At 37.5% G+C, this 25,507-nt stretch overlaps 1 long non-coding RNA gene and 1 pseudogene across 1 annotated transcript; one reads left to right on the top strand and one right to left on the bottom strand.

Annotated features, from left to right (window-relative positions):
• Positions 1 to 479: 479 nt before the first annotated feature.
• LOC147496581 (uncharacterized) lies at positions 480 to 1,000 on the bottom strand. Its single transcript, XR_015195132.1, has 3 exons — positions 919 to 1,000; positions 793 to 827; positions 480 to 564 (listed from the first exon to the last, which is right to left on the bottom strand). It is a non-coding gene; the product is annotated as an uncharacterized LOC147496581 (long non-coding RNA).
• A 14,715-nt stretch (positions 1,001 to 15,715) lies between these two features.
• Positions 15,716 to 15,809, top strand: LOC147496580 (small nucleolar RNA R71; annotated as a pseudogene).
• Positions 15,810 to 25,507: the final 9,698 nt, after the last annotated feature.

Genomic DNA, 25,507 nt, shown 5'->3' with positions numbered 1-25,507 from the left:
GAGCCTTTTTCATAGGATGGTACAAAAGGATTTTCATCAACATAAAAAAAAAAAATCATCGATATTGCGGAACAAATTCAAATCCAGAGTTTGTCTTGTTTCACAATAGTACTCTTTTGGCAGATTGCAATCCTTTCAACCTTATACTCACCCACAACACCACCAGAATATGCATGATCCCAAAAACTTCGTACATAGAGCAGTATGCACTATGCAGTAGTTCACAAATTTGTCTCCAAATTAGGTAAAGAAAAAAAAGCCGAGTGCAATTTCCCAAAGTATAGACAACTGCAACACATAAAATTTTATATTCTGTTGACCAGTGTAAGCATTTCTCAGGTAAACACATGATAGCAAGTGGTGTCCTTCAATTTGACTTACTTCATAAGGAAAGATTTGGATTTGAAAATACAATAATAAGGACAATAACAGCCGTACTATACGACACATTCTAGGAAAAGGACACATCAGGAAACTCACTTGGGAACAGCCGTGGCTGTTAAAGCCAATATTGGCACATCTGGAAGGCGGTTCCTTAGGGAGGATAGATTCCGATAACTGGGCCTGCATGACATTGATAAAATAGATAGCAATGGTTAGGCAGAAATTTTAAAAAATTGAAGTAAAAGCCTCATTGCAGATCTCAGTGTTTTTAAAGACTGAGACGCGGAGCTATTATTTTCTAACAGCCTTGAGGAGTTTGCTCTCTGGTTAAGGCATTAAGCAACACAAACACGCTACAATGAGACATGGCTTACAATTTTTCAAAAAGATAGAATCATGATTACAAACCTAAAGTCGTGGCCCCAACTTGAAATGCAATGTGCCTGAAAAATACAACCAAAAGGCGTAGCGAATATTTAAACATATATAAGGAAACTAATGTAAAAGACACTTGCATAATATTCATGTTCATACCTCATCTATCGCAATCAGATTCAACAAGCCTCTGGTATAAAGCTTTGTTAATTTTGACATAAACCCAGGTGTCGCGATCAACTCACGGTGTAACATAGAGTAGCCTTAAAGATGGTTTACCAGAGGAAATATCTTCATGAATCTAATAATAAAAAACAAATGCCAACTGTTAGGGATAAAGTTCAATAGTTGACAACATTGGTGAGTTAATCACAAAGCAATCCAAATGCAGTAACTAGAAATGCTATTCAATAGTAAATCATTCAGTGCAACAAAGTGACTTACCGTGTCTAATGACATGAATTCTAATTGATTGCTCAAGCGTTCGAGCTTTGGAACCATTAGCATCATATTGGCTTAATCCTAGCATAAAAAAATCAAACATAAACATTAGTCCACAAGTATGAAACAAGATATTTATACAGACTAGGCAATGCCAACTTACCAGCAGAGTTGCTAAAAGCAAAGCAACATTATCACCAAAAACAGATTTACAAGAAGAATCAAGAGGAGGGGCGTAAAAGTGTATTTCTTTATCAAAACCACACCTTTCCTCTTTTTCTCTCTACCTCAATCAATCCACCTTATCTTTCTTGGGACAAGATGATTGTCTTTAGTCATCAATGCCAAATGATATCCCTTTCATTACTATTTTACCATGATAGCAACACTCATTCCAAAAATTCTCCCTCCTCCTTTATCCGGGTTATCCTAAAGACTTTCATTCACTTTGGGGAGTTAAAAAACAACACAAAAAAACATAAAAACTTTCATAATATAACATTCGGACAATAAACATTCTTATAAACCATCATACCATCATAACAAGCTATAGTGCACAAATTCGTTATGTCATTCTTACATCTTGCAAAAGGCTCTTACCATTACTTACAAAAAACATACTCAAAAAACCAAAATAGATGAAGTTTGCATATCCCACACAATAGATTACTCATCATCGCAACCTTGATTCAAGCCAAATCAAAGGCCCCCTTCAACAAAATCACTAAGGTCCGAGCAGCCAAATTGAGGTCCATCATAAATAGGAGCATTGGGAACCAAGACTTCCTCGATGTAGATCTTTTTCTCCCATCTAAGGACGGTTTGCCGCCATGGCAAATATTAGGGGTGGTTGTCATAACATATCCCTAGCAACCGGAACACCATCTCTACCTAATAGGGTAACCTTAAGAGGTGGACTCAACATTTCAGCGAGGAGGGTTCTGGCGGGTTCACAGGAGGGTTCGCGGGGAGGGTTCCGCAGGGAGGGTTCACAGGAGGGTTCATAGATTCAAACATATTCATTAAATTTGTTGAGACGGCGGACGGTGAAGTTGGAGAGCCAACATCGGTTCGGTGTTGTATCCCCATGTGGCGGTTGACTATTCGACATTCCATTGTTGGTTACAAGCTTAAGCATATCGACAAAATGAATGACAAAACTAAGAATTATATATATGATGAAAACAATAAGTTTTTATTTAAGGCAAACTCACCATCAACACACCCTCAACTCTAGCTATGGAGGACTTCATCTCACTCATTTCACCCTTAAATTCAGAATTTGATGAAGACCTTGCTTGTGCTAACATCACCTTCGCAATACTTTGCGCTTTAATTGCTTCTTAGAGAGGTTAGAGCTGATTCCACGAGTCCTACTCTTTTTGTCGCTCCTAAGACTTGGTCAATTCGTCATTATCAAAATCAAGATGAGTTGCACTGCCCTCTCCACTTGAAGTTGCACTTTTTCTTTTCTTTTGAGCAGCCTCCACCAATTCCTATAGTGTTTTCCATGGAAATTAGTTCAAAACTAACAAGTTAGTACAAACTTAAGGTAAATCGGTCAAGAAAAAATTGTCTATAATAACAAAGTAACTTAACTAATAGCGCACACTAGTTAGGTGCATCATTTACAAAGAGAAATACTATGTCAAAGACTTAACAAAATTATAGTTGGAACTCAAGTGAAATGCAAACTCACATAACGGCTCGCTCGGCTCTCCAAAACAGTTCCATTACGACGTTCATGTCCCTTTCCAGTTGTCTACCCGTCCGTGTATCTTGTCGATTTTGTTTATTCTACATGTACATTGGTAAACAATTGTTAGCATATCGTGATAATTATTTAAAAGTTTATGGAAAGACACCTACCATTTTATGCAACGTGTTGGCATAATTATCCCGCCAAGTGTATGTCGAGAATCATTCAATTTTATATTCTCACCATTCTTAGCATTTCTTGCCATCACCTCGAAGTGTTCTCATATATTACAAAACTGTTCCCAATGATTTGGATCAATGCCAAAATTTGGGCATCGCGCGATTTGTTCTTCAAGGTCTCAAACTTATTCAATATATCTTTTCTCAAGACCCATTTTCCATATCTAAACTTAGTAGAAGTTTTTTTTTTCTGCATGTGAGCGAGCTAGTGCTTGGTCGACATTTGTAACTTCAAATTCTTATTTGTAAAACACAAGTTATATAGTAATGTGAATGAAGCTAGAACTCAAAATGTCTAGAATGCATTAAAAAAATCAGAGGAGGTAAACCTTACCATTAAGGCATTCCAAACCTTATCCTTGAATTCAGAATGTACAAGCCTCCAATCAGTGTAACTAAGCTGGGATCTGAGCTCGAATGAGACTACCAAAGACGAAAGTATTCCATCCGGAGGCATTATCACCAACGACAACACCATCAATATCAATCAATATAGGTAACTTCCTAACATTTTTCTGATTCTTGCACGTCGCTGAAGGCTGAGATGGATGTGAAACTGAAGTAGAAGGTCGTGATGCATGTGAGGCGAGAACCGAGGAAGGTTGAGATGCACTAGGTCGTGGTTGACTGATACCATTTCAAATGAAATCCTAACATATATTGCAAAATAGTCTATTAGTAGTCTGGTACTGAAAAATATAATCATGAAAGGTGAGAAAGAAGAATAAATAAAAGCATATACACGATTCAATCCAAACAAAAGTATTTCATTACATTATCATAGTTTGGAAACTACAACAATTACAATCGGGGTTAAGCACTTCATCAAAGGCTTCAAATTAGGTTGGTCCTCAAGGGTAGATTGGAAAACAGTTGGCACATCTAGTGAGTCAACTCCACACGTCAATCGCCTCGGTGAATGGATGACTACCGACCAATTAGGATTTTTCAAGTCCTTCGAATAAAACACTTGACTAGCTCCGGAAGCGAGAATGACCGGCTCATCAAAATACTGATCAACACTTTTCATCTTATTAAGATTAACCAACACCAAATTAGAGTCTGGACAGAGCTTGCAGCCATTGGTCTTGTCTTCCACCTTCACCCAATTGCAATAAAAGACTACTTGTTGAAAGTCTGTATAGTCCAGCTCTAATATTTGTTCAATAACCCCATACCACTTTGTCGATGCATCTACTGGATTTTTGTCTTTCCTACTTGACGTAAGCGAAGTGATTGCCTCCATGCAAACACCACTATCTTGTGTGACAACTGTTTAGATCATGCGACCTAGTAGAAAAAGACAAAACCATTGATGCGATACTTTCTATAACGTTTTAGCTTGGTGTAATGGTCCTTCAACTAATCGCCATAAGTCATTCTTGGTGTCGTTTGCAGCCAATAAGCGTAAAAGGCGATAGTTAGAAAGCTAATATTACTAACTTCAGATTTCCTATTTAACTAATGGATGAATTAAACAATACCTTGTTATATAACCGGACAATGAAATCTGTTTGTATCACGCGCCGACTTTGCAACCCCCTTTTCCTCTACCACGAGATTGTAAGGGCGGTATTCACTACAAATCGTTCATGCAATTACGCATGAGTATTTTCATGTAGAGTACTAGAGTAGGTTTAGAAACCAAATGTGTCAAAAAAACACACTGTAGTAATCATCAAGCTTTTCGGACGCCTAGTCGAAAATAGGACCCATCTACGTATTTGAATCCATTGTTTAACAATTAGAGTCACAGTCTTACCATCGAGCAAAGGCCCTTCATCACTATACTCGCCATCTTCATCCAGAAAGGCTACACGCTTCGATTTATGATTTCCGTCCCTCGAATTGGGCATATACTCCATAGCATACCTAACTGACTCAGAAATAATATACGACTCTGCAATGGACCCTTCAACATATCGTTTATTGCTGGGAATATTTTTACACTCTTTCATCGCCCTATTAGAACAAGAAATTTAAGTATACACTTTCAATTTTAAAATCAATTATAGAAAAAGCTAGAGAAGATATTAAGGTAAAAGTAATTTACATACCGTTCAAATGGAAACATCCACCTTTGATGCACGCAGTTCCACAAAGTAGCTTCATCACCAAATGCACCATGAGGTGGATGCGATATCAAAAAACGATGGTGGAAAATATTTTTCAAGCATGCACAATGCTTCGCAACCATGTACTTGGCCTCTTGGATATGTTGCGAACTAAGACTTTAGAGCACAACAAGTTGAAGAATAAGCTTATCGATGAATAGCTCTTCGCGAGATCCGCGATGTTTAGGAAAAGCATGTTGAAGCAATCTGGTAGCAAATAACACATAATGACATGATAGTCATGTGATTTCATTACTGAGCAAAACCGGTGGATTTTAAAGCGACAATGTTGCTCGATTTGATGAGAAACCGGAAGGAAGCTTCAAGTCCTTCAAAATTTTGCGAAGTTTAACTTCTCGTCTTTAGTTAAGACAAATGGAGCCTTCGGTTTTATTGGTTTCCACGTATTTGGTCGGTCCGATTGCATCCACGACCACTATGAATTAGCATCTTCCTCATATCTTTCGGCGCACCTCCATCGTATCCTTTGACTTGTCTTTCTTGTCTAGGATGTAATTTAGTAGATGTTCGCAACATTTTTTCTCGGTATGCATCACATCAACAACATGTCGGGATTTATGAGTGGGCCAATAGGGCATATCCCAAAAAAATAGACCTTTTATACCAAGCCCTCAGAATTTGAACATCTTTCATCATCTACACTATCATCCAAATTCACATCGGATGTGCTTCTTTTGCTACCTGTTGGGATTTTACCCGGCTTATACTTGATATGACTCACCTGCGATAACGTTTTCTCCACTTAACCTTTGTGGAGCAATGTTCAACTCTTGATCTTAAGTCCCAAGTATTTGCGACCGAAAGCGGGTGACCAACGGAAGAAAGGGGCGATAGTTTGTGTAAACAATCTTCTTTGCATGCTCAAGATATATCGATTGAGTGTTATATCGAACAAATCGGACATGCTTTGTAACCATGTGTTGTTATGCAACCCGCTAAGTTTCAAGAGCGGGGAAAATCATGAATACCCCACACTAGCATAGCTCTCAAGGTAAAATACTGTTTTTATGCATGTCATAAGCCAGCACCCTTCCTTCCACAACAACTGTTCCAACTCCTCATACAATGGTGAAGAAAACGTCGATATCTTGACCCGGTGCCTTCCGCCCGGTATCGACAAACACATCATTTGGAACTCGGCTTCATACATAAAGAAGGGGAGATTATAAGGTACCAAGTAAACAGGCCAACAAGCGTAGCTAGTGGATTGTATTCCACGGGATTGAAACCATCGGTTGCAATTCCAAGCCAAACATTACGCCTTTCCCGAGCAAAATCGGGCCAACTCTTTTACATGTTTTCCCTTTGGATTGAGTCGATGGGATGTCGATATGATCCCAAGAAGGTGTAGCTTCGGTCGTGCCATGTCATTTCGTTCGCTATCCATGGGATAGTGTACAACCTCTTGAGCCTTGGAATCAAGGGAAAATGTCTCAAAAAACTTTATTCGGCTCTTTTGTTTCTTTCTTACCCATCTTTCCTTCTTTCACTTTGTATCCGGGTGCTTTACAGCGGCGACATTCCGTTAACTTAGCATCATCTTTCGATTATAACATACAATTGTTCTCACATGCATGGATACTTGTGGCTTTCATTCCTAGATCTTTCGGCATTGCTTTCATTCTGAGGGTACTTTGATGGCAAAGTGATTCCTTCGGGAACCATATCCTCAAAAGGGACAAAAGTGCAGACACACTAGTTCCGACCAACCATATTTCTTCTTCAAGTTATGAAGGTCAACAATTGCCGAAAGTGTTGTAAGCGGGAGCCTCACATGAAGGGTATAGCTTTTGTTACGCCATTTTCTTGTATTCGTTGTACCTCTTCCCCAAATCGGGTTCAAGAACGGTGGTGGTTCAAAATCCCCATATGATTTTCTTCATCCTCATTCAAATCACATGCAACTACTTCATGCACTCCATAAGAAGCATCAACAAAATTCCCCATCCCAAGCCCTTCAAACCTCGGTTTTTTTCTTCTTCAATCGGCTCCACCACGGATCCGTACATGGGTTCTCACCATGTAAAACCCATACACGATAATTCTTATCCATCCCGTACCTAATCAAATGTCTAGAGATTGTATCAAACACAAAGCTTTTTCCATTTCGACATTCTCTACAAGGACAAGGACCGTGGTCGAGCAGCGGTTGTTCCGCGATCGCAAATTGAATGAAATCAGCCACCCCTTGTTTGTACACATCTCCAAGTCCGTCCAATTCATTCATCCACTCTTTTTCGAATTGGCGAGACATTCTGCAAAATTAGACATGTGGGGTTGAACAAGCACATTGTGTAATCTATCGATTTGATACAACATAATACACAATCAAACCTTGAATATAGACACGAGTACTAAGGCTTTTGTGTAAGTCGTTGAATCCTAAACTTCGACTTCAACTACATCAAAAGTAAGCTCTAAGTCGGTCGTAGTAGCGGGGCCTAGGTAACAAAGCGACACTAGTATTCTCGAATTCTAGCTAAGTCTATGATATTAAAGGAATAGCTATAAATAGAATTAACAAAGAATATTAACAAAGAAAAATTGATTTAATCTGCCGTAACATTGGGCTATACTACCACCTTAGGCAGGCACCGCCGTCGAACCCTCAGTCGACATATACTTCATCATTGTTTCACCACTGAACATAAGAAAACTTCAAACAACAGCATCTATCAATACTCAGTCAACGTCAAATTGTGATACTTGCTCGGTTCTTATATAGAGTTGTTATTACGTGGACTGCTTTATTACTACACAATTGCGTGAGGTCTTTGCATACGTTATTACGTGGACTCGATAAACCAACACCTCAACCTTTTCTAATTTTGTCTAAAATCGTTTCTATCTTAGCTAGTCCACAAAAAAAAATTTGCATTGAGATTGATTGAGACAAACAATTGACACCTCTGATCATACACAATATTTACATTATCCCAAAGAACCGTTACAAGTCAATCGTTGATTTAGATCCGAGATTCGTGTGTGCACCAAGATCTGTGTGTGCGAGATCCGTAACCTTATCATCGTGGTTCAAGTGTGATACTTTGCTCGAAGTCTTATATAGAGTGAAATATCAATTATAATATTCATTTAAGTGAGCAGACCACATTGTAATTCAAATAAAGCAATATAATGCCAACACCGACTGATCAAATCCTTTCTTCTTGGCAGATTCTAGAAAAGTGAGCGTAAACCTGTTAAGAGAGGCGATCATCGAGGAGAGAAGCCTAGCAAGTCAAAGGCATATACAGATTTCCTGCTAGTATTCTAAATAACATACTAGAATAAATGCCAACAAATCAAACCTAATCTACATATTCGAAAGCACCACGAGAGAGAAATTATCATATCAAAACCACAACTACATACTAAAAACTAAGCTTGCATATATGTATGAATCAAGTAGTTCTTGCTAATAGAGAGACTTCAATAAGAAACAATAGAAGCTAGAAAGGATAAAGAAAAGAGAAATTTCAGAAGCTTTAAACTCACGCTTCTTCTAAATCAATAACTTTAATAGCAACATCTCTCGTTAAGCTCCTTATCAAATCTGCAAGCTACGTAATGTAACAATGCATATTAAGTCAACGTGTAGGAAACCAACAACTCGGGATTTATGTGAAAATCTTACTTCTCAAATGAATTGAATAAGATATATCCTAGACGGATGTAGCTTTTGATATAGACTAAACAAAAACTGCTTAAGTGCAAAAGAGCGTCTAGGAGTATAGCAAATCGATCTCCGTGAACCAAGCGGTAAGTATGAGAACCTCACATTATAATAGTTTTTTCAATCCATACAAATCTTATTAATACTTTTTTCTCCAAAGATGTAACAAACTAAAAAAGAAACTGAAAAATTATTACCTCAAACTGCAAGAAATGGATTGTGTCAAGCGTTGCAAAAGAATTCACAAATTCACAAATTTACTTGCAAAAGAATTCGAACTTTCGGAAAGAGTTCTGATTTCAAACGTTAAGGGGGATTAACTTTCATGATCACAAATTCACAACATGCTTTCGATCACGGTCATAAGATAGATAATTGTAAATTGTGATTACTGACTAATGAAGAGAAAAGTTTGAGGAGAAAAGAGTGTATGGCTTAATTAGTTTTGGCCTTCTCTCACATCGCTTGTTTATATAGGAAAAATAGTTGGTTACTGATGAAATGCGCCTATTTAATGTCTCGTCTTAGACACTAACATATAATTAAGGTAGATATATAGCCAAATATAACATTTGCTACTTACTAAATATCATTGGCGATTGTGGTATGGATCACCGGTTAGCATTTACTCAACACTAATATCGATATTATCATGTAAGCGTAGTTTGGTTTCTTTAGTCGATAATAAGTTAATGACCTAATAAATAAGATTTATACATTATATGATTGTAGTGCGTAGTAGTGCGAATATGTATTTTCCCCATATTTCCAGGTACCAAAAAGTTTATTAAGAGTTGAAGAGTGTACAAGACTTAGAAACCTTACGTAATAATACAAGAAAAACTCTAATACTATGCTCAACCAACTATATGTGAAGTTATCAAACCTGAAGCTACACACTTCTAGAATCTAGCAAAAGCACCCCAAAGGTTTTCATGCTTGCGATAATTTGGTCAAGATATGAGAAGTGCTTTTACTTTCTAGTTGTTGTTTCTTTCCAACCAAATTGGGCGGATTAATTGTATGAGGGAGCAATTCCACAAAACATCTGCCGAAGTTTTGTCAATTTGTTACACATTCTTATTGTACTAGTTACATATTACGCTATTACGACTATCGAGCATATTTATAAATATTTTCAGCTCTCTATTATACATGAATGAATGAGTAATACGCTTGAGCGGTGATGCCAAGCCCGAGATAAAGCAAATAGCATCATGTTAAGTGAATGGTTGCTCATAGTTAGTGACAAATCCCAAACCAACTTTATGATCTTACAGTTAATATGTTCATCGGATAGGTGATTGAATTATAATGACCATTATTTATATATTTAAGTTTAAGGAGTCACTAGTCATGCTAATACGGTATGGCGAACACATGCTAATAACAGCTAGTAAAATGGTTAAGCACATACCTGCAGATGTCCCAGAGCATTTTGTGCACGTGGCTCTGCCATAGATGCTTCAAAATCAATGTAGAAAAGGTAATCAAAGTACCTGTCATCATAAAGGATTCACTTAACCAACTTATAGGCTTTAAACTGAACATAAAAGGCTTTAAACTTATAGGCTTTATAACTGTTATGCACTACAGAAAACCTTGGTCTAATCTAATTGTAATGATGTAATATGACATGAAAAAAAAGCTATATATTTCTCTGCTCTTACAGTGCGCCTGACTTTTCTGTGACACCAAAATCAAGATAATAAAGACAGGAAAATGTGCAGAGAGAAAAAGGGACTTGAGCGAAAACCCCAAAAGGCTAAAACCCGCAGTTCTTGAAAGTGGACAAGTTTTGAAATAATTCATTTGCCAGACTCTAGATCGTGCATCCCGGTTTGAAGAGAAGTTTGAGAGAATATGAAGGCGGTGAGAGGCTGGGATCTGCTAATACCAACGATAAGGGAGTGGAATTAAAATCTATCTGAACCACGATATAAAGCGGAAGATTCAAATGGCAATCTTGAAGGACAATTTGGGGGTCCCAAAGAGTCGCGGTGATTCCACAACTAGGAATTCTAATCATACACTCGTCTTGTGCTTAGCCGGACATATTTAGCTGGGAGGATTTCTTACAATCTCACAAGTGACCTCTATAAATGGTTGAACCGATATGACACAATATTCAAAAACTGAAAGTGCAACCGTGGATAATACCTTTAACCGACTTGCAAACCAAAAATCAAGAACAAAGCTCATATAAGCTCATATACAACCCCTCATTGCACACATAAATTAAATCTCAGAGATCCACTAGGAACAATTAATTATCAAAGAAGAGGAATCACCGGATCAAAGAAGAGGAATTAGATACCAAGTAAAGCCGCGCAACTTGAGACAAAATATGGGGTGGACACTAACTAAAACAACCACTAGCTAAACATCCATTTCTAAGACACTAACTAAACTAACTAAAACAACCACTAGCACACCATTTATGCCCCCTGCCCCCTTATAGATGATCACGTCTTACTTAGGGGTTTGCTATTATCTGCATTGTTTATTGCTTTTACCAACAAGAGTCGCTCAATATCTAAGCGGCTTTTTGCACAATCAGCGATGACCTTACGGTCGAAAATATTATGGTGAGAGGACACTATGCAAACCACATTCCACATTCTCAATGTACTAGACAAATTTCAAAAGCGAACAAACAGAACATTCCCAAATGATTATTGATAAACAGCCAACAAAGATATATATATGAATGATGGTAATGGGTAACAACTCAAGTTCATACAAAGCAGAGCTACGAGGCGACCATCAATTTACTGATAAAAGGTCACAAAATCAAACATATAATAGCCATGTTACAAGTATGAACAACAACACACTTCACACACATGATTTTACGGATAATATTACATAAACAGAACATACATATTATTAAAAGCAGATCCATGGCAAGTAAATCAAGTTTTGCAAGTGGGTAAAAGCGATCGTTCATTTTGAGCTACAAGAGAACCATCTTTTACATTTGAAAACATGGAAAAGTAACAATAGTACATGAGAAACAAACAAGCAAATCAAAGAGAACCGAACACGGTACATTTTTCTTTTACTAAATCGCCTTTAAAACTCGGCCCCACGCTACGTTCCACGCGATGCCATTTGTCATTCTTTTCTTCCTTCTCTTTGCTTCTTTCTCCACTAATTTGAAGAACCCTCCCTTCTTCAACTTCCACTTTCACTTCTTCTTCCTTTTCAGTCACGGAAGATCAGCTTTGAACACATGACCGACCTTCGTGTTTCCTTTCGGTCAATACTGAAAGTGTTCGCGAATTGGGTTGTTTCATTTGAGAACTTCGAGCGGAATGGAGAAAGTGGGAAGTCTTGGAATGGATCCCATATGTCTAGAGAGATTGGGTCGAAGATGTTGAGCATCGTCGGCCACCAAAGATGCTTGGAATGATCGACATTTTCAGATTTGGATTGGGTATATGTATGGAGTGAAGAGAATGTGATGGAAATGTATGCAGATATTAAGTGCCTGAAAGAAACTCTTTGTAACCTTTTTTGTGAAACTTAAAGTGCATTACTATTTTTAAGATATCAACAAGACATAATATGGTGATAGAGTTTTATTTTACTTGTGTCTTCTTACTTAGTTCTGAGAGATAGGAAACAAGCATGAAGACAAATCTTTGGCTAATGCAAAACCATAAATAACTTTTTTCCTTGTAATTAATTTGCACCGAGACATCTGGAAAATTTGCTTTGTTCAGGCCCCTCCAAACCGCCGTGTTGTATGATTAAACTTAAGAGTTGTTCTATCGAGAGCGTGTTACACTCACGAGTGTAACACGCAAATACAAAGACCCGTGGATTTCAAACCTGAAAGCGGTACAATATGTTTCCTTTTGAAAAAAAAAAATAATAACAAAAGCAAAGGCAAAGACAAAGAAAAAAGGGAGGAAGAGAAAATAGCTAAGCAGAGATGAACTTCAAAGAGCGACTTCATAGTTCACACAAGATTCAAGTAGGGAAAAATCCTCTAACTTTTTAGACAATTAAAATTATAAGAACCCTCTTCAAATTTGAATAAACCCTTCCTCATAATGATTAAATTCCTTTTACATTTGCAAATCAAAGTAGAAAGAAAAACCCAACCCAAAACAACTCATCATCACAAACTAGTACTTGTTTATAAACACAAGAAGACTAATCTTTGGAACTTCGAAGAGATGATTTCATGAGAGTTTCTATTAATAGTAAAAAAAACGTAAACTAGTACAAGAAAATGAAAGCGGTGGTTAAATCAAGAAAGGAATGAAAAAACTAGAAAGAAAATGAAAGATTATTACCTTGTTTTTCTTCTTCTTCTTCTTCTTCTTTCTTTGATTGAATCACGAATCTGAAAATTAGGTTTTGAGGAGTGCGAAAATAATGGGGCGGTGAGAGAGAGAGAGAGAGAAAAAAAAAAGTTATGTTTTATATTTCGATTTTTTTTCGAAATTTTTAAGTTTGTAACACTTCTCCAACGCTTTTTAAGCGTTAGCAATTAATTCCGGAAATTCACTCAAATAAAGCAACGCTTTACAACATTGCCAACGCTTATTTAGCGTTGGCAATTTACTAACGGTAAATAAGCGTTGCAAATCAAAAAAGGTGCGTGTTGCAAATATCCTATTATGGTGTAGTGCTTGCGTAATGAATACTTGCTTAGGTAGCAAGTCTTCAAACTCAGTATATGGAGCAACCGAAGGGTCTACAATTGGTGTGGACTCAAGGATGGTGTTGACTTCCTCTAAGTAGGAGTCATTTACAAAATCTGAAGTTCTAAAAGAAAGGAATTTATACATATGGTTTTCGGGAAACGTGTTGTTAAAATAATCTTGGGCTAAGCTCTCAATCATGCTAACCTCCCCATCTATAGACGATTCTCGTAGCTGTTTCATCATTTTAAAACATTTACCTCAACGTAAAGATGGCCAAAAGATAAGGACATCTTACCATCGCGACAATTTATAAAGCGCATTGGCGGTTGCCAAGAAGGAGGGGCCCTAAGATGATCGGTACAAAGTCGTTAGCGACTTACGTATCGAGGATAACAAAATCTGCGGGGATAGTAGAAATCACGAACTTTAACAAGCACGTTTTCCACTACACCCTTAGGATACTTTATAGACCTATCCGCTTAAGCGCAACGTCATTTTTTAGGTTGCATTTCTTGTAGACCTATTTGTTTATACAAATAAAAGCGGGGAGTAAGTTAACACTTCGCCCAGGTCTAATAAAGCGATCGTCGTGTGGGATTCTCCTAAGGTGCATTTCTGAGAGGGGGCGACCAAGGTCCTTGTACTTAACAATTCCATTATTTTCTAATAAAGTTGGGAACTGTTGGGTTAGAAATCGTCTTTAGGTATGTTGGTCTTGCCTAGTAGTAGTGCACAGCTCCTTAAGAAACTTAGCGTGGTTAGGTAGCTTTTTAATAGCTTCGAGAAAAGGAAGGTTTATCGTTAGATTTTTAAAAATGTTCTTAATCTCCTCAAAGTTTGTATCCTTGGTTAGCATGGCTAATTTATGGGAAAACGGTGGTTTCTCTCTATATTTAGCGTATGGCTCAACTGGATGTCTAACCTTGGGTATCTGTTTCTTAGGTTGTGGTTTAACTGGTAACTCTACAATCGTAGGCTCTTCAGTTTCTATTTCAGTATCTAGTTCGATATCCAGTGTAGGGACTACTGGTGGGGTAACTATAGACATAGGTACTTTGTTATCAACCACTTTACCAGAACGGAGAGTGGTGATGGCATTTAGCTCACCTACGGATGTAGTTTCCGTACTAGTATTACCGTTTATCTCAAAGACTGTGTTTGCTGTTTTAGGGTTTGATATTGCTTGGCCTGAAAACATGCCTTTTGGTTGGGCTTTCTCTTGGGCTAACTGTTATATGCCCTGATTTATGGATTGTAAGATATGTTGGTTCGATTGAGTCATTGATTGGAAAAGTTCTTGGGTAACCTGTATAAAGGTGTCGAAACGATCCGGTTGTGTAGGTGTAGTAGTCACAGGTGGTGTGACTAGAACTATCTCACGTTGATTATTTATGGGCAGGGTGTGATAGTTATTATTGTTAACCGAAACGATACCTCTATTGGTATTATAACTATTATAATTACCTTGACCTTGTGCTTGACCTTGTCGTGGTTGTGCTTGGTTGTTATAATTATTATAATTCCCCTGACTTTGTCCTTGTCTAGGTAGAGCTTGGTTATAATTGTTTGCTTGCCTAACATTTTGGTTATTAAACCCTGGAGGTGTAACTTGTTGATTGTTTCGCCAATTAAAGTTGGGATATTGTCTCCATGGGGCATTAGGAATAGGATAGCTATTAATGGAGCAAACATTATCTTGCTCTCGATTGTTGTTGTTCATAGCGAGGAGGACAATAGAGTCGAGGTGCTTTCGGGGACTCAAACAGAAATTACATGGGTTGGAGTTGGCATTCATGACGGAGATAGGCTTTTGTTGAACAGAAATAGCCTCTACCTTTTTAGTTAGAGATTCGATTAAATTTTTAAGTTCTGGATCGGGTTTCATCTCAAACATATCGGCGGCCTTAACTGTTGAAGCAGAACTAGCAAAGCGGGGGATATCATCACTACCCCTGATTATTATTATTGCGCTTAGTTTGATCTTCTAAAAATTTGTAAGCCTCGAGGCTCCTTTACTTAGGAAACTACCCCCATTCATTATGTCAAGGACTTCTTTATGGTGGTGTAGAAGTCCTTTGAAAAAGGCATGAACTAACGTGTCTTTCGCTAGGTTATGATGTGGACATTCTATAAAGAGATCGGTGAAACGATTCCAAGCCTCTGAAAATGATTCATGAGGATTTTGTCGAAAGAAATGAATCTTGGAAAGCATCTCATCCGTCTTTAGGGGTGGGTAAAAATGTTCCATAAACAGCTAAACAAGTTTAGCCCACAAGTCCACAGAATTAGGCGCTTGGGCAGTTAACCAAGACGCCGCCTTATCGGCTAAGGTGAAGAGAAATACCCTCAGTTTAATTTGTTCCGCACCAACCGTAGGATGGTGGAATGTTGTAAGGACTTGTTCAATCCTACGCATGTGCTGATAAGGTTTTCATGGTCTATAAACTGATAAGGTTTACAAACCATGTGCTAATAAGGTTTACAAACCATGAAAAACGGGTAACAAATTAAATATGTTTGGGGGGATTCGAAAATCTCCCACTGGGTCTGCTAGAACGATGCAAGATTTAGGGCTATTGCTCAAGGCTTTGTAAAAGTCGGAGAGAGGAGTCTCTCTTTCTTCAGCCATTATGTCAGGTGTGGTGTGTGGAATAGTAGCTAGAGGTGTAGTGGTTGGTATACTAGATAGATGTGTTTGTTGACATTGACGGTTAATTACGTTCGGTGTTTTTCTCTGGCCAGACCTTAATCTCATGCAAGTCTAAGTCTAAACACGACAACACTCCAAACAATCTTGATATACTAGTATAAACCTCTAACTGGAGATGCAAGGTGTGGAAGAAAAGAGTACCTGAATGCCTCCTTGCTTCGCTTACGAATAGTGTCTTGTTTACGGGTGATCAGTGTGTATAACAAGTTAGAACACTGAAAACTTGAAGAAATGGAAAGTTTGAAACAAACACGGGAAATCGGACAATTTTCAGAGCGAGAGTAGCTCTGTTTGAAGCGCAGTCGCTCCATGTAAGTTCAAGTTACAGTGTTTGGAGGGTCGCTTTCGGTTTTAGCGCAGGTCAGCGCTAAGGGCTCCAGCGTTTTGGCAAGCGCCCGTAATAATTTCGAGGAACTTTTCAATCTTTGAAGCGGACAACCACAATCTGAATCAAACAAGGGTGGGTGGGTTTATTGGGACTTAAAAATGACTAATTATACTATGAAACCAATGCTAAAGGGAACTAAGATGGCAGCGGCGCCATTTGATAACCGTAGAAAGATTAGTTTTACCAATGACTAAAGCTCGCGAGAACTCGAAACGCTAGTAAAAACTAGAACTATTTTCGTATATCTAATTTATCAAAGTTTTCTACTCTCAATCAAATTAAGATATAGTGGAGTAGGAAGTTCGTTCCACTCCTAGTTCTTTAGCATGCAATAGTTTCGTGTCAACTAATCAATCATAAGTCTAGTGAGAGATTTACGAGGTGAATTCAATTAACAAGTTACGAATAACGAAATGAGAGAATGCTAAGGGTTTGAATCTAGATAAAGAATTAAAGGGAATTGAATCCACCTTAACTCGACTTAATCCTACTAACAAAGACTCGTCATGATCCAAATTGAATGCTTCACATATCAAAATAGTAATTCTAATCCCTAATTATACATGGCATTTCTACCAATTCATAACTAGCATGTGAGCGATTAAACCCATTCTCATGGTGAATTAATCGTTTCTAGAGTGGAATAATTATCACGACGATTTCTAAGTTTAACAAAGATCAAGCTTCATCAAGGCTTCTTCAACCCCTCTAATGGAGGTTTAGCCTTGATTCATACAACTATCATTTTCCATTGAATTAAAATTAGACATCATATAAAAATTCTATCTTTATGCAATTTGTCTAAACATTAATTGAAATCTTAGGTAATAACTAGGAAATGAATAACAAGTAATAAAGGAATTTAGATCTAAATAATTGTAAATGACAAAAAATTGAAATGAACAAGAATCTACTATTTTATTTATCTAATGATGAAGAACGATGATTTAAGAGTTTAATCTAAAACAAGAATTGAATTGAAACTAACTTAATTAAAAACAACTAAAACTAGATCTAGAATTATCTATAGTTTAGGTCTAATTAGCTACCATTAACAAAGAGCTAAGCTTTTGTTTTTATATGCTTCAGATCCAAAAATTGTGCATGGGCTTGGAGCCATATTTTGGGCCGGAAAATCGGTCCCAAAACCCAATTCTTTTAGTCCGAAAAGGGCTTTCCAGCTGGATTTGGCTTCAATAGACTTTTCGTCCACTTTTGCTCCTCTGATTGGGTCAAGACTTGGACCATTAGAAAGCTCTTTCCGATCCGGTCGTTTTGATGTAAGGTAGGCCCAATTCCGAGGTCTGAGTCCAAAGATATGGTCTTTGAAAGTTCTGCTGACTTTGTGCCTTTGTTTACGCCCGCGTGGACTTTGACTTTTCATCTTTTTGACCGGGCTTTACAGAGGCTTTGTCTTCTTGAAAATTGGCCTTTAATCACAGAACTCCTTAGCAACCGACCTTTGCTCCTTTATCTCGCTAAAGTGGCACATTTCTGCATATAATGGACTTTACTGCCTGAAATGCATAAAAACACGTAATCAGTGTTAACTCTTATTTATTATTCACGTACATAATTGGTCTAAAAGTATGATTGTTAAGGGGTTAAAACTACAGTTTTGGGCTCTTATCATCCCACGTGAAACACCAAACTACATTTACTTCATTCTTAACCACACAATCCACAACAAAGTGACACCTATCGTTTTTCACTATTAACACCTAATCTTATCTAACTTTATTAACTACATGCAAGGTGTCACTTTTGCACTAATTATTTATAACTTTGTCTTGACTTGTATGATGACTCATCAAATCTTGTGAGCCTGCATAGTGGGTCCACGTGCAGTCTAGTGGTAGTTCGGTCTTTTGGCAATTTTACAACTTCCCATCTATGCGTAGAGTTCATCGCCTTGATTGTCTGAGCAGCTCACTTGTCGCATTCGGAGTCCTGGTTCAAGAGGTGGGAGCTTCAGAAGTTTGATACTTACGGCTGGATTTGTTAGGATTCACATGGCTGATTTGGAAGAATTCATATATACATCGTTCCCGTGCTTTAACATTAGGTTTAACCAATATTTTCATGTTTCTTTGCGAAGACCGCAAAGTCACGAAAACATACTTATTTCATGATTATTAAACACATAATTAACCAAATTTATGTGTCAATGAGGTTTAATATTACATCTTCTCACCAGTTGGTTGGGACGAGTGGGGATGAGTGGTGGCCGGCGGTTTCGGTGGTACATTGGAGGAGAACTGGTGAGAAGATGATGAACAGTGATCCGATTTTGGGCTTGGGCCTTAGCTGTTTGGTTGGGCCATAAACTTTATATGTTATGTTAGGCCCGATTCTATTTTAAGTTTTTAGGCCCGATTCTATTTTAAGTTTTTGGGCCCGATTTTGGTTGTTTTGTTTGGGCCCAATTTAATTAAGTTTTGGGACCAGTTTAGTGTTAGTTGTGGGCCGAGTTCTATTCCGGATTTGGGCCAAACTAATTAGTTGTTGGGGGCTCAGTTCAGTTTCAGTTTTTGGGCCTAAACACTAGTTAGTTATGGGGCCGGATTAATCCTTGGTTTCGGACCAGTTTCATATTAAGTTTAGTTTGGGCCCAGTTTAAGTAAGTTTTGGGACCAGTTCTAATATTAGTCTATGGGCCCGTTTCATTTGTATTTTTGGACCGAACTACTTAACTGTTTTTGGGCCCGTTTCTAATATTGCTTGGGCCAGTCTATATAATTTAATATAGATCCAATTGGGTCAGGTAGAATAAATAAGTGGACTTTTAGACTTCCGGGTTCTAAGGTTTGGGCTTGGCCAGTTGGGTCCGAACCATTACCTTTAATCCGAGCCGAAGTGAACCATGCACCTTTGACCTTAGCCATGAACCATGGCTATGACTCTGAACCTGTCAAACACGGAAACGCCAGTTTGACTTTGACCATGACATGTTGAGTTTGACCTTGACCATGAGGTGTTGACCTTTGACCGTTGACCGTTGACTTTGGATTGACCGTTGACTTTGACCGTTATTTGTGAATGTTGACTTTTCCAGCTTTTTCATATGTTTGTTTATATGGATATATAGATAGTAATAAAATATCGCCGGATATTGTATAACTTGGTTGGTAAATTATCTAATTTAGATTTGACGTGAGAGTAGTGTGTAAAAGCATATTGGGCTTTGATTGTGGGTGTGGATTGTTTAATTGTACCACGTTTTTGTGTATATTATATGGACACATATAGTAATAAAATCTTTGTGGAAGCTTGTATAACTTTGGTTGTCATTATCTAAGAAAGATTTGACCTTGATGATTGGGTATTTTTTTTGTTAAACAAGAGAAAGTAAGTTCTCGTCGACTTTGCAACACAAAAAGCCGATCGTTTGGATACAATGGAAAGAGTTGTTCCATTCGAAGATATCCCGTCAGAAATCCAATTTGCTGAAATTAGGATTTTGACCGTTTTCAATCTAAATTTTCTTCTAGATAGTCTGAGATTGGGACTTCGAGTTCTACATGAAAAAGTATGTATACATACCTTAGTTTCTAAATAATTAAGTTACATGTCATTTGGATGAATGTAGAAAAAAAAACCATAGCATTGACTATGTGGTGATAAGAACCAAGGCTTGATTCCAATCTTGAAAGCTTTGGATCGTGAGGGTGACTTTAAGCAAAAAGTGCAGCCACTACTACACTATATCTATAATATATATATTAGTTGTGTGATAACTATGTGATTATGTTAGAAATTACTGTTGTTTTGAGACTACATAAATATATATATGTGGGAGATAGAAGTTGTATATGAATATAGACTTTAGTATATGTGGATATGTTTTAGACATTAGTGTGTGTGGACTTGAATTTGGGCTAATGAACTATTTGTTTACGATAATGTATATATGAGTATGGTTATATAAATTGTATTTGTTTGATTATAAGTCTGTTTACATTTAATGATATTTAAGTGCTTGATTTGCCTTGACGCGCGAAAGTGACTCTTTGCATGTGTGGTCTATTTTGACATGAGTAATGCTAGTATAATTATAAGTGATAATAATGTTTTAATGTGTGCCCACATCTTTAGAACTCTCCACTCGGGATTTGGTAATGAAAAGAAATGTTTATGACTTGTGATGTCATGTGATAGATGGGTATTCATTGAATGTGCCATGAATGACAGGGTATTCATTTGAATGTGCCATGAATGACCCAATCGGTTTGGACCGCCCTATAGAGGAACTAAGGTATTCGCCTTGCGGGTTGGTCGTATTCCTTGAATGTATGCGGGAATGTAGGTTTGGGTATTCCTTGAATGTGGCGGGAATGACTTCGGGCATTTATTGAATGTGCCATGAATGGCCCGTTAGTGTTATGATGGGTATTCCTTGAATGTGGCGGGAATGACCCAAGGTATTCATTGAATGTGCCATGAATGACCGATATTTTGTTATGCCCAAAAGAGGCTTTGTGATTATGTGTATGGAAAGCCCAGAGATGGATGGTTGTGACTCACAAGTTACGAAGTTTACAAGATGAAAGTATGTTTCACGGGCGATATCCCGCTTGGGGATTATGTCTTGTAGTGGTACTTTCGGTGTGAGTGAGGCGACGGATATGTGTGATTTGGCAAATGTGTGTAGTGCAAATCGTGGAGTAGGAACTAAAGGTTGGCTGTGCGGTCTTTGAATAAAGGAGTCAACAAGATAATTAATAAGCAAAGTAAAAATATTGATTTTACGTGTGATGGAGTTATTGCATATGATGTCTATGATTTCTTATGAGAAATGTTTACGTGGTTTGTATGAGTTGATACTCACAAGGGATGAATGTACTCATTGGTTTTGACTTTTCCTCGCTTCTCATAAGTAGGCGAAAGTGATACTAAAGTAAAAAAATATATGAATTGTGTGACGTTATGGATATGAAGTGTGACGTGAATAATACTAATATAAATGATTGTGAGTTCTATGTGATGTGAATTGACTATAACTTGATATGTTATTACTAAACTATTAATGACTTGTGATAGTCCGAGATCTATGATTATGCACGCTAAACTTTATGACGTAATGATGTCATATGAATGACTACCCTTGATATAGGTATTATGATAAGTGGTATTCCCCTAATATCTTGGGATCTAAAAACAGTCATATCAATTAGACTTAAATGTCTTAAATGAGGTTTGGTTATGAATGGAATTTTGACCGGCCGAGATAAATCATTTTATTGTGATGTCTAACTCGTTTTTGCGGGGAGGGTAGGATCTATTAATCTTTTCTTCAGGGGACATAAATATCCCACCCTAAGACGGCGTGTTGGCTTAAAGGTAAGGTATACCAAACTCATTTTAATTAGGTTATCATATGTGCGAGTTAATAAATGGAATGTAAGTGGTATTGTATTGTGAGTTATTTTTGGAAAGTGGAAATGACGAAAATCTTGTTATATGAGATTCTTAGAATTTGTATGTTGGGGGTGAAATCTTACTTGGGAAGAAACTACACCGTTTTTTGGAAAATGGAACTATATTGTCTTCCAAGTTGAAATTGTTTGAAATGTTACATTTATTCATTTAAATGATTATATATATATATATATATATATATATATATATATATATATATATATATATATATATATATATATATTTTGTTGTTAGTCTACTCATACCAGCAAATTCAATTTGCTGACCCATGTTTGCTTTGTTTTGCAACGTGGGTGTGTTCTTGGAAACATAGATGGTGGAGTGCAGTGGATGAAGACACGTGACTTGGATTTGCTCTTGGAGTCTTCTGGTTTAAGTTTTTAAAGTGTACGGTTTTGAATTGAAACAAATGTAATAGAGTTGGTTAGTAAAAAATTTATTTGTAAATGAAGCGTTGTTCTTTCAGTTTTAATCTGATCTCAGAGTTTAATATCGTGGTTGATAATATGTTAGTGGGTTTTGTTTCACCCCGGGTTTCCAGGTGAGTGAATATCAGTTTTAATTATTCTGGAAATTTGGGGTGTGACATTTTGGTATCAGAGCTTAGGTTAGCCTAGAATGAGAAGGTCTAGGTGATCCTGATTAATGGTAATGGGTGGTAAGAGTGTTTTTTTTGTGTTAAGTTTCGATGTTGTTTTCATGTTTGTTTGTTCTCATTTTGGATTTTGGTCTTATACATTGTTTTAAAGGGTGGTGCATCTCATTATGTGGTTTGTATCTACGTATGTCTACATGTAAGATTATACGATATTGTATACGTGTATTCCTTTTAAGGTGTGTATGCTTGGGGTATACACTTATATTTTTTATATTTGTTTACAATGACCTTTGGGTGCAAGCTATAAATAACATGTTTAATTAATTTTGATGGCATGTTTTAGATTATTTCTTGAAGCTTAGTGGTTGGGATATAATCCATTAACTTTAGAGCTTTTGAAGATTTATTGTTTGGCGTAGTGTTTGCTTGGTTGATCTACTCTCTACCTTGAATCTCGGGACGAGATCCTTTTAAGGTGTGTATATTATAACACCCCGTGTTTTTATACGTATTTTTCTATTTAATTAATTAATTTAATTGTTTATTTTAAAAATTCGTCGGATTGGACTCGGGATACGTGGGCCTGGTTTTGGGCCCGAAGTTCAAGGTTGGGCTTGGGTTTCGACCCAAGTATATAAACACTTTTCTAGAAAATAGGGTTCGTAAGATAATATAAATTATTAAAAATGGAGGCAGAGAGAAGTTGGTTTGTCGGAGCATTGAGTATGATTTAATCGGGCTAGGAGGATTCGTCCGAAGCCGCTCATACAGTGAGTAGCTATTTTGCTATTTCACGGATTGATGATTTTCGTGTATCGGTGAATATTGTTTAATGTTTATGTTTTATATCGGTCATTATATTGCTTTAATTCAAGGCCGCCCCGTCATTGAAAACTCTATTGAAAAACTGCTGTTGTGTAGTTAAAAACTTAAAATACTGAAATTTTGGGATTTGGAACCGTTGGAACTTCTAAGTCGTCAATGGCGTCAGCGAGTCCAACAATAAAGAAATCGCCTAGTTTTTTATTGAACCATTGTGTGCGTGTTGGGTGTGAGGTATTATTTTGGGTGGGATTGTCGAAGTTTTGTGTCCCAAGCAATAATGGCATCGCTTATATCGACGCTGGGTTTGAAACCTTGTCCCGGTGATTCTAAATTTCATCGGCTTGAATGGTTTGATTGGTTGATGGACGCCGGGATGTAGGATTGGAAACTGTTGGAAGCTCCTTAAGAGGCGGTAATGGCCGAAGCCATTCTTGGGCTACAAGGTTTTGGATATTTGTATTTATTGTTTGGGTTGGTCGGTTGGATGTGTTTTGGTTGGATTAAGGTGTGTGAGTATTGTTGAGTGGCTGTAGGAAGCCATTAATGGCGGTTCGAAATTTTTCGAGATCTAGTTTTTGAGAAAATATATATTGATTGATTTGGGGGGTTTCGGTTTTGTAAATATTGTATGGTTTTTCATTCTCGCCATTTTCGAAGTTGGTTGGGACGAGTGGGGATGAGTGGTGGCCGGGCGGTTTCGGTCTGTTGAGGAGAACTGGTGAGAAGATGATGAACAGTTGATCCGATTTTGGGCTTGGGCCTTAGCATTTGTTTGGTGGGTCATAAACTTTATATGTTATGTTAGGCCCGATTCTATTTTAAGTTTTAGGCCCGATTCTATTTTAAGTTTTTGGGCCCGATTTTGGTTGTTTTGTTTCGGGGCCCAATTTAATTAAGTTTTGGGACCCGGTTTAGTGTTAGTTGTGGGGTCGAAGTTCTATTCCGGATTTGGGGCCAAACTAATTAGTTGTTGGGGGCTCGGTTAGGTTTCAGAGTTTTGGGCCTAAACACTAGTTAGTTATGGGGCCGGATTAATCCTTGGTTTGGACCGGTTTCATATTAAGTTTAGTTTGGGCCCGGTTTAAGTAAGTTTTTGGGACCGGTTCTAATATTAGTCTATGGGCCCGTTTCATTTGTATTTTGGACCGAACTACTTAACCGCTTTTTTGGGCCCGTTTCTAATATTGCTTGGGCGATCTATATAATTTAATATAGATCCAATTGGGTCAGGTAGAATAAATAAGTGGACTTTTAGACTTCCGGGTTCTAAGGTTTGGGCTTGGCCAGTTGGGTCCGAACCATTACCTTAGTCACGAGCCCGTGAACCATGCACCTTTGACCTTAGCCATGAACCATGGCTATGACTCTGAACCTGTCAAACACGGAAACGCCAGTTTGACTTTGACCATGACATGTTGAGTTTGACCTTGACCATGAGGTGTTGACCTTTGACCGTTGACCGTTGACTTTGACTGTTGACCGTTGACTTTGACCGTTGACTGTGAATGTTGACTTTTCCAGTTTTTCATATGTTTGTTTATATGGATATATATATAGTAATAAAATACTGTCGGATATTGTATAACTTGGTTGGTAAATTATCTAATTTAGATTTGACGTGAGTAGTGTGTAAAGCATATTGGGCTTTGATTGTGGACTGTGGATTGTTTAATTGTACTACGTTTTATGTGTATATTATATGGACACATATAGTAATAAAATGCTGTGGAAGCTTGTATAACTTTGGTTGTCATTATCTAAGAAAGATTTGACCTTGATGATTGGGTATTTTTTTGTTAAACAAGAGAAAGTAAGTTCTGTGCGTCAGCTTTGCAACACAAAAAGCTTCGATGCGTTTGGATACCTGTGGAAAGAGTTGTTCCATTCGAAAGATATCCCGTCAGAAATCCAATTTGCTGAAATTAGGATTTTGACCGTTT

This window comes from Coptis chinensis, chromosome 5 (genome assembly GCF_015680905.1).
Source record: "Coptis chinensis isolate HL-2020 chromosome 5, ASM1568090v1, whole genome shotgun sequence".
Taxonomy (NCBI): domain Eukaryota; kingdom Viridiplantae; phylum Streptophyta; class Magnoliopsida; order Ranunculales; family Ranunculaceae; genus Coptis; species Coptis chinensis.
Note: the sequence above shows the minus strand (reverse complement) of the source record. Positions and strands in the feature narration are given on the sequence as shown.